Source organism: Natator depressus, chromosome 12, assembly GCF_965152275.1.
Source record: "Natator depressus isolate rNatDep1 chromosome 12, rNatDep2.hap1, whole genome shotgun sequence".
Taxonomy (NCBI): Eukaryota; Metazoa; Chordata; order Testudines; family Cheloniidae; genus Natator; species Natator depressus.
This window is the reverse complement of record NC_134245.1, coordinates 21,039,779-21,047,083: the sequence shown is the minus strand read 5'-3', so window position 1 is coordinate 21,047,083 and position 7,305 is coordinate 21,039,779. Positions and strand designations below refer to the sequence as shown.

At 42.0% G+C, this 7,305-nt stretch overlaps 1 non-coding gene across 1 annotated transcript; it reads right to left on the bottom strand.

Annotated features, from left to right (window-relative positions):
* Positions 1–3,499: 3,499 nt before the first annotated feature.
* On the bottom strand, positions 3,500–3,572 carry TRNAV-CAC (transfer RNA valine (anticodon CAC)). Its single transcript has one exon. It is a non-coding gene; the product is annotated as a tRNA-Val (tRNA).
* Between the last annotated feature and the right edge of the window lie 3,733 nt (positions 3,573–7,305).

The window sequence follows — 7,305 nt, the reverse complement described above, 5'->3', positions numbered from 1 at the left end:
CTCTCAAGATATTAAATGTTTCTTGTCCAAGTTTTAGTTTTCTCTGGTAAGAAGAATATGGAAATAGCTCTGTATATTTTAAAGCTAAAACATCTGTGTAATCATGGGAACTTACAAGGTCAATTTCTGTCTGTCAGCCCTTACATCTTGATACTGTTCTTCATACTTCATAGTTGTTTCTGACTGCTGAAAGTGGACTGACTAATTGCGGGTATAAATGATATGTCATTCCTGCCATCTTTACTCATGCACATAGCCCACTGACATTTTGTGAGTAAGTGTGGCTGGAATGGGCCTTTGAAGGGCAAATATATTTTTGAAAAATTGGGAGAGGGAAGCGGGCTCAGTTTACAGCAGCACAGAATAGCCGATGGTGTTGAGCTCAGGTTTTCACTCTGAGTTTTATTCTGAGATTCGTTTTTCTGTGCTGCTGTTGAAGAACATTAAGGGTGCAGTCCAAATACACCAGAGAAAGAGAAGCACTGAAAAGGCAGACTTCTCTAAACCACAGTTTGTGGGAAACTGATATATTCCTCCCTCCCCAGCCTTTTGACTGGAAATGAGTGTCAATTATTGAGAATTGTTTGATGTTAAACCCCAATAAAAACTATCTCTGAGTTTAACTGCCTTCAGAATGATACCACAGAATTGGATAGATCTCCATGTCTTACAATGTAATACTTAGTTCAGTGCTGTTTGTTTAATACTTGCAGTCAGATATGCAAAGGTTGCAGCAGGCAGAAATCAGTGCACTGACAAATATATCAAAAGCCGTCCTAGGACTCTGTGTAATTCAGGTCTAGCCAGTAATCATTCATAATGCTTAAGCCTTTCTTTTTCCAGGTGTTAAGCTCACTTTGAATCCATTGTTAACTTCTCCTATTCATATCCTTTATTCCAATGACTCAATGTTTTGAATGAGTTTTCTCTGGGATTTCTCATAATAATTGTAATATGTTCAACCCTTTTGACTTTTCTGAAGTGTGATTAAGAACGGCCATGTTGGGTCAGACCAGAGGCCCATCTAGCCCAGTATCCTGTCTTCCAACAGTGGCCAATGCCAGGTGCCCCAGAGGGAATGAACAGAACAGGTAATCATCAAATGATCCATCCCCTATCGCCCATTCCCAGCTTCTGGAATGCAGAGGGTAGGGACACCGTCCCTGCCCATCCTGGCTAATAGCCATTGATGGACCCATCTTCCATGAATTTATCTAGTTCTTTTTGAACCCTGTTATAGTCTTGGCCTTCACAACATCCTCTGGCAAAGAGTTCCACAGGTTGACTGTGTGTTGTGTGAAGAAATACTTCCTTTTGTTTGTTTTAAACATGCTGCCTATTAACTTCATTTGGTGACCCCTAGTTCTTGTATTATGGGAAGGAGTAAATTATACTTCCTTAATTACTTTCTCCACACCAGTCATGATTTTATAGATCTCTATTGTATCTCCCCTTAGTCACCTCTTTTCCAAGCTGAAAAGTCCCAGTCTTATTAATCTCTCCTCTTTCAGAAGCTGCTCCATACCCCTAATCATTTCTGTTTTGTTAATATTTTTAAGCACTGGACTGTTGAGCAGATCTAGCACCTGGCTTGGCTGAACATTCTGTGACTTATGATTATCTTTATTTTCTCCATCCCCAGTCAAAGTGGAACAGTTCAACCAACTGCTGTACAATGCTAGGGAGGCTGCTGTCTCTGAAAGTGTATATCATTCCTAGTCTGTTAGCCAGTCACACTTGAAAATTGGCTTCCTTTCCTTAGTTCAACTTGGTCCGAGTGCCTCAAGTGGAAAAATAAACTCAGAGTTTTACAACGAATCCTAACGGCCACTTGTTAAAGGTCTACGGAGCTAGGACTTTTTCAAGTCCTAAAAATTAAGCACTTGTGAGACGAGCCAGAAAAGCTACAACTTGAAGTACCAGCTTTTAAAGTCCATTTACCTGTTTGTAGTTGTAGCTATCTAATCTGCTGCCCGTTGCATTTTTTCTCCAAAAACAACTGGTTTCTCAAGAGCATAAATATCTTCAGCCCAAGTGGGTTGCAATCATTTCAAAGCAAATAAAGGAAATTGCAGCTGTTCAGGCTGAGTCAGCCAAAGGTAAACTCTGTAGGGGAGAAAAGGGCTCTTTATTATCTTCTAGTGGCAAAGTTATTACAACAGCCTGCAGGAAAAGGATTAGTCTATAATGTTAACAAAAACATCTGTTAAATCCTGAGCTAAGTGTATGTTTAACTGAGCATTTTAAAAACATCAGGCATTGTATAAAACTATTCTGAACACAATTCAGTGGAAAGACTCAACTAACATACTTAGGACATCAGAGCCCATAGGGTCTTAAGAACTCCAGTGGGCACTATTTTTTAATCTTCATGAAACGTGACGTTAGACAAAACGAGCTTCAAAAACAATGCCATATAGCGATTTGTTAATCAGGAATTCTGCAGTGTGTAGTGTGATTATAAAGGTTTATTAGCATGAGTTTGGGATGATCCTACTACTTATGAGTGGCACAGCCAATGTGTAAGTGATGCACATATCACGAACAACTGCCAATAAAACCTTTATATCATACCATCCTATCTCTTGCATGAGCCTGATCTGGCTCCCACTGGACTCAGTAGAAAGACTCCTATGATGAGAGCTGAATCAGTGTATTTTAGAGTTTACAGAATTTGTGTTAGGAATATTTATTGTACCCCCCTTTGCTAAAAAAGGCTTTGAGTCCAATTGTGCAGAGCTCACAGAAATAATAGAGCTAATAAATGTTTAAATCACCTGCAAAATGACCTAAAATAGCATTTCTAGACTTAAAAATGTCAGTTTCCAACAGATCATTAATTCAAATAGAGAAGTCTTGATGTTCTGTCAGACACATCTAGTCCATTTGCTGGAAGTAAATTTTGACACAGGTTGACTTTGAAGTTAGCCTCTCATTGTCCCATCTTTCCTGGTGCTATTGTCAGAGTAGGTCTAGCTGACGAATCAACAATACACTCTTCCTCTTAAAAACATTACTATTGTATTTTGCTCATGTACTGAGCTTTATTCTAAGGATCTTAAAAGTGTTTTATAAACTGTAATTAAGCGTAACCCTGTGAAGAAGGTAGATATTTTATACCCTTTTTTACAAATAGGTAAACTGAGCCACAGAGAAGCAGAGTGACATAGTCAAGGTCATGCAGAGCTTTTGATCACACTTCCACTGAAGATGGGAATAATGGGAGCTTTGCCATTGATTTCAGCGGGGAGTAGAGTCCGATTCAATGAATCACTGGCAGATTCAGGAATAGAACCCCAGAGCCCATAGAATCATAGAATATCAGGGTTGGAAGGGACCTCAGGAGGTCATCTAGTCCAACCCCCTGCTCAAAGCAGGACCAATCCCCAATTTTGCCCCAGATCCCTAAATGGCCCCCTCAAGGATTGAACTCACAACCCTGGGTTTAGCAGGCCAATGCTCAAACCACTGAGCTATCCCTGGCCCCCCCCCAAGACACTGTTTCTGCCCGGTTTCGAACCGGGGACCTTTCGCGTGTGAGGTGAACATGATAACCACTACACTACAGAAACCACTTAAAAATTTTCATGGAGAATGCAGGCATAGATCCTGCTACCTCTCACATGCTAACCGAGTGCTCTACCATTTGAGCTAATTTCCCATCCATGACTCAAGTCCCATGCTCCTAACTACTTGACCATATTCCATTGCTTGAAGTTGAAATTATGGAAGCTATATCAAATATGTGGGATCACCCTACATTCATTAAAAAGAAATCTGCAGCTTTCTAGGGTTGCACATTTGGATCATCCTAGTATTACAATTTGTTGTGATTCATCCCTATCCACACCCGGATAAATCAGTATCTTAAAAACTGTCATTTGCTGTATGTTTATACAGTGCCAGGCACAATGGGGATCTGACCCGGTTGGTCTTTAGGTGTTGCTGTAACTTAAATATTAATGAATAATAATTAAGAATGAATATGTAAATTACACAGGATATTCCTATGTTATATAGAGAAATAACAAATTCTGTTCTTACTGAGGGTTGAATTCTAAGAAAAAATAGGAAAGCGAAGTGTTAAACTATCATAAAACCATTTGTATTTAGCAGCATTTTTGGCAAGGTTTCAAAACACTTTTATTGTTAGGCTCTGAAGAAGTGTTTTGCTTCTGCTAACATTTGCGCTTAGCATTGGCAGTGTTTTGTGCACTTCCATACTTGGAAAAGTCTAGGAACCATGTGCTTCATTTGTCCCTTGCCAGTTTTGGATGACAAATAGCGATAATGAGGCAGCTAGATGGAGAGAGACTTTTTAGGGTTTCCCTAGGAAGCAAATAGCAGCTTTAACAGCTTGTTCTATTCACAGTAGATGATACACTTAACCTCAACAATTATATGAGGCCTGATCCAAGCCCATTGAAATCAAAGGGGGTTTTACTATTGACATCAAGGGCTTTCGGATCCAAGACATAATATATAGTTTAAGCTCTGTGTGTATCTATCTTTTTGACCCTAAAATACGGAGGTTGAACATTCTTCTCAATGAACTGTACTTTATATAATGCCATAAATATGTATAGTACTATATGAAAGGAATGAGTCACAAATAAATAACAGACTCAAAACAGCTTACAATTTAAAGGCATGAACAAGTAAAATCCGCTTATTTATACTTCTCTGGTCAAGTTGAGAATCAGTAGCAGAAGGGTGAGTAGTGTCGGAAGAACATGCAAGAATGCACGCAGAAGTGCAGGGAACGTAGCTGAGACAGAACTTGCTCCTTTCGAGATTTTGGACTCGCCCTGCCTCCAGACTGCTCCTGACATCCTGAACTAGATTTCCTACCCTTCCCTTCAAAACTCTGAAGGCAAAGTGTTCAAGTGGTGGTGACCTGGGATCTGGTCATTTTCTTATGAACTAGCCAGCTTCAGGATGTCTAGTGTACTTTCCGTCTAAGGAAATGAGTGTATGTCCAAAGCCTCCTCAATGATTTACATTATAGCAAATGTGGAGTGATTGCTGAAGCTCTAGTAACATTGACATCACTGCATAAACACCATAAAGATAAACAAGAGGCCTCCAACTTGTGTCCATTTCAGAGTAACCAGCAGTTCAGAAGTGAGTATTTGCCTAGGTTCTCTATTTACTCCCAGTTTCCGGACATTTAGATTGTATCCCTATTTGGGAACCCCTTATGAGTTTATACATGGTCTTGTTCACAGGCTTTTCAATGCTGTAATTAATTTCTCCTTACCACACTTCTATGAGATGGGGAAATATATTTATCCCCATTCTGCAGACGAGGATCTGAGGTACAGAGAGACTGCGACTAGCTTGAAGTCAGTGGAGCTATACCAGTTTACACCAGGAGAGGATCTGGCCCATTGATTTCAACAGTGGTGAGGACTTCTACTGACTGGGAAACTATGCCTGCCCTTCTCTGCTGAGCATCAACACACTCTGCCTCACCCTCACCATCCCCAGCTTAGATTATGGGAACTTCATTTACTTTATTCCACAGAGAAGCTACATTTACAGCAGGAAGCAGATTGCTCTTTGAGCAGCAAAGGCAGATGTAAACATAGCTGCAGGTCAGAGGCTTCTTGTTCATTTTCTGACTGGAATCAAAGTTATTGATTTAATCCAGAAAGGCCTAAACAGGCTTGAAGCTGGTTATCTCAAATATCCCATAATCCGCTGAGAGAGCTGAGCTCCACAGGGACAATGCCTCAGAGACTCTCAAAGGTATATAGGTGCCTAACTCCTATAGGTTTCAGTGGAAGTTAGGAGCCAAAATACCTCTGAGGATCTGTGCCAAGGTAACTAGGAAATCCCAGGATAAAACTGTCAGGTGTTGGGGCAGAATGCCCTTAATTGTGTGAGCCCACTGCTGAGACTGAGCCCTCGACTGACAGTATCCAGCTCAGAATGCCAGGACTGCCTTTTTGTTGATGCTTCTGCCCAGTAATGACCCTTTCCCATGACCAGCCTCTGCAGAAACATTGAGATGAAAGGGTATAGAAGAGAAAGAGAGTGATGCATTTGCTAGAACTGTGAGATATGATCACTGTGTTCAGTGCTAAATAAACTCAGCATGTGAAATAGGTGTGAGGAAAAGAGTAGTGTATAAAAAAGGTTGATACAATTTAGCTGGACTGTCTGCAAGTATATATCTTCTGGCTTTGGTCGCCCAGCTTAGCTAGTGTAATTCTGTGCATGTTCCTGTTCTGAATTCTTTTCCCTCGGTGTTGCTATTTTATTTAAACAGTGATCTCATATTCAGTGTGTGCTTTTATTGCACAAGGTAAATCATGATGAACGATTAGGTATTTCAAACACTAAAACCTGGGTAGATTAGGCATTCAAATATTAAAACTGAAAAAAACCCACAACCCAGCACAGGGTACAAGAGTGTGATAATAATCACTTAATTTAAAAACTTCTAAATGTGTTCACCTGTGATTGACTGATTATTCAGAGACACATAAAAAGTTTCATTCAAAAACCTCACTTTGCCTGTTGATATGCCTTTTACTTATGTGGTGAATGTATTTCTTGTCTCTCTTTACCTCAATTTACGTCTACACTACAATTAGATATCCATGGCTGGCCCATGCTAGCTGACTCAGGCTCGCAGGGCTTAGGTGAAGGGGCTGTTTAATTACAGGGTAGCCATTAGGGCCTGTGCTGAAGCACAAGCTCTGGGACCCTCCCTCTTCACAGGGTTCCAGCCTAATCCCAACTGTCTACACCACAAATAAACAGCCCTTAACCCAAGCCCTGTGAGCCTGAGTCAGCTGGCACAGGTCAGCCACAGGTTTTTAATGGCAGCAGTGTAGAAGTTAGAAGAGAGTTAGAGTAAGAGCAGAATTGTGCCATCCATAGGACAGATCAGGGCAACCGCCCCAGGCCCTGCGCTTTGGGGGTCCCCGCGCTTTGGGACGCGGGGTCCAGAGCAGTCTGGGGGGTTAGCAGGGGCTCTGGCGCCGGCAGTAGAGAGTGACCCGGCCCCAGCCCATCCTGCCAGCTCTGGGCATCGCTCGGGGGAGGGGACGGAAGCAGGAAAGGGGCAGGGACTTGGGAAAAGGGGTGGAATGGGGGCAGAGATGGGGCAGAGCAGGGGCGGGAAGAGGTAGGGTGGGACAGGGGCTGGAAGAGGCAGGGGCTTGGGGGAAGTTGTGGAGTGGTGGTGGGGCCTGGGAAAGAGTGGGGGGTGTCCGAGGCCCTGCACCCTCCCAGGGACAGCACTGAGTAAGAAACTCACACATTGAAGGTAAAATTCATCTCAGGAAGAGGGCC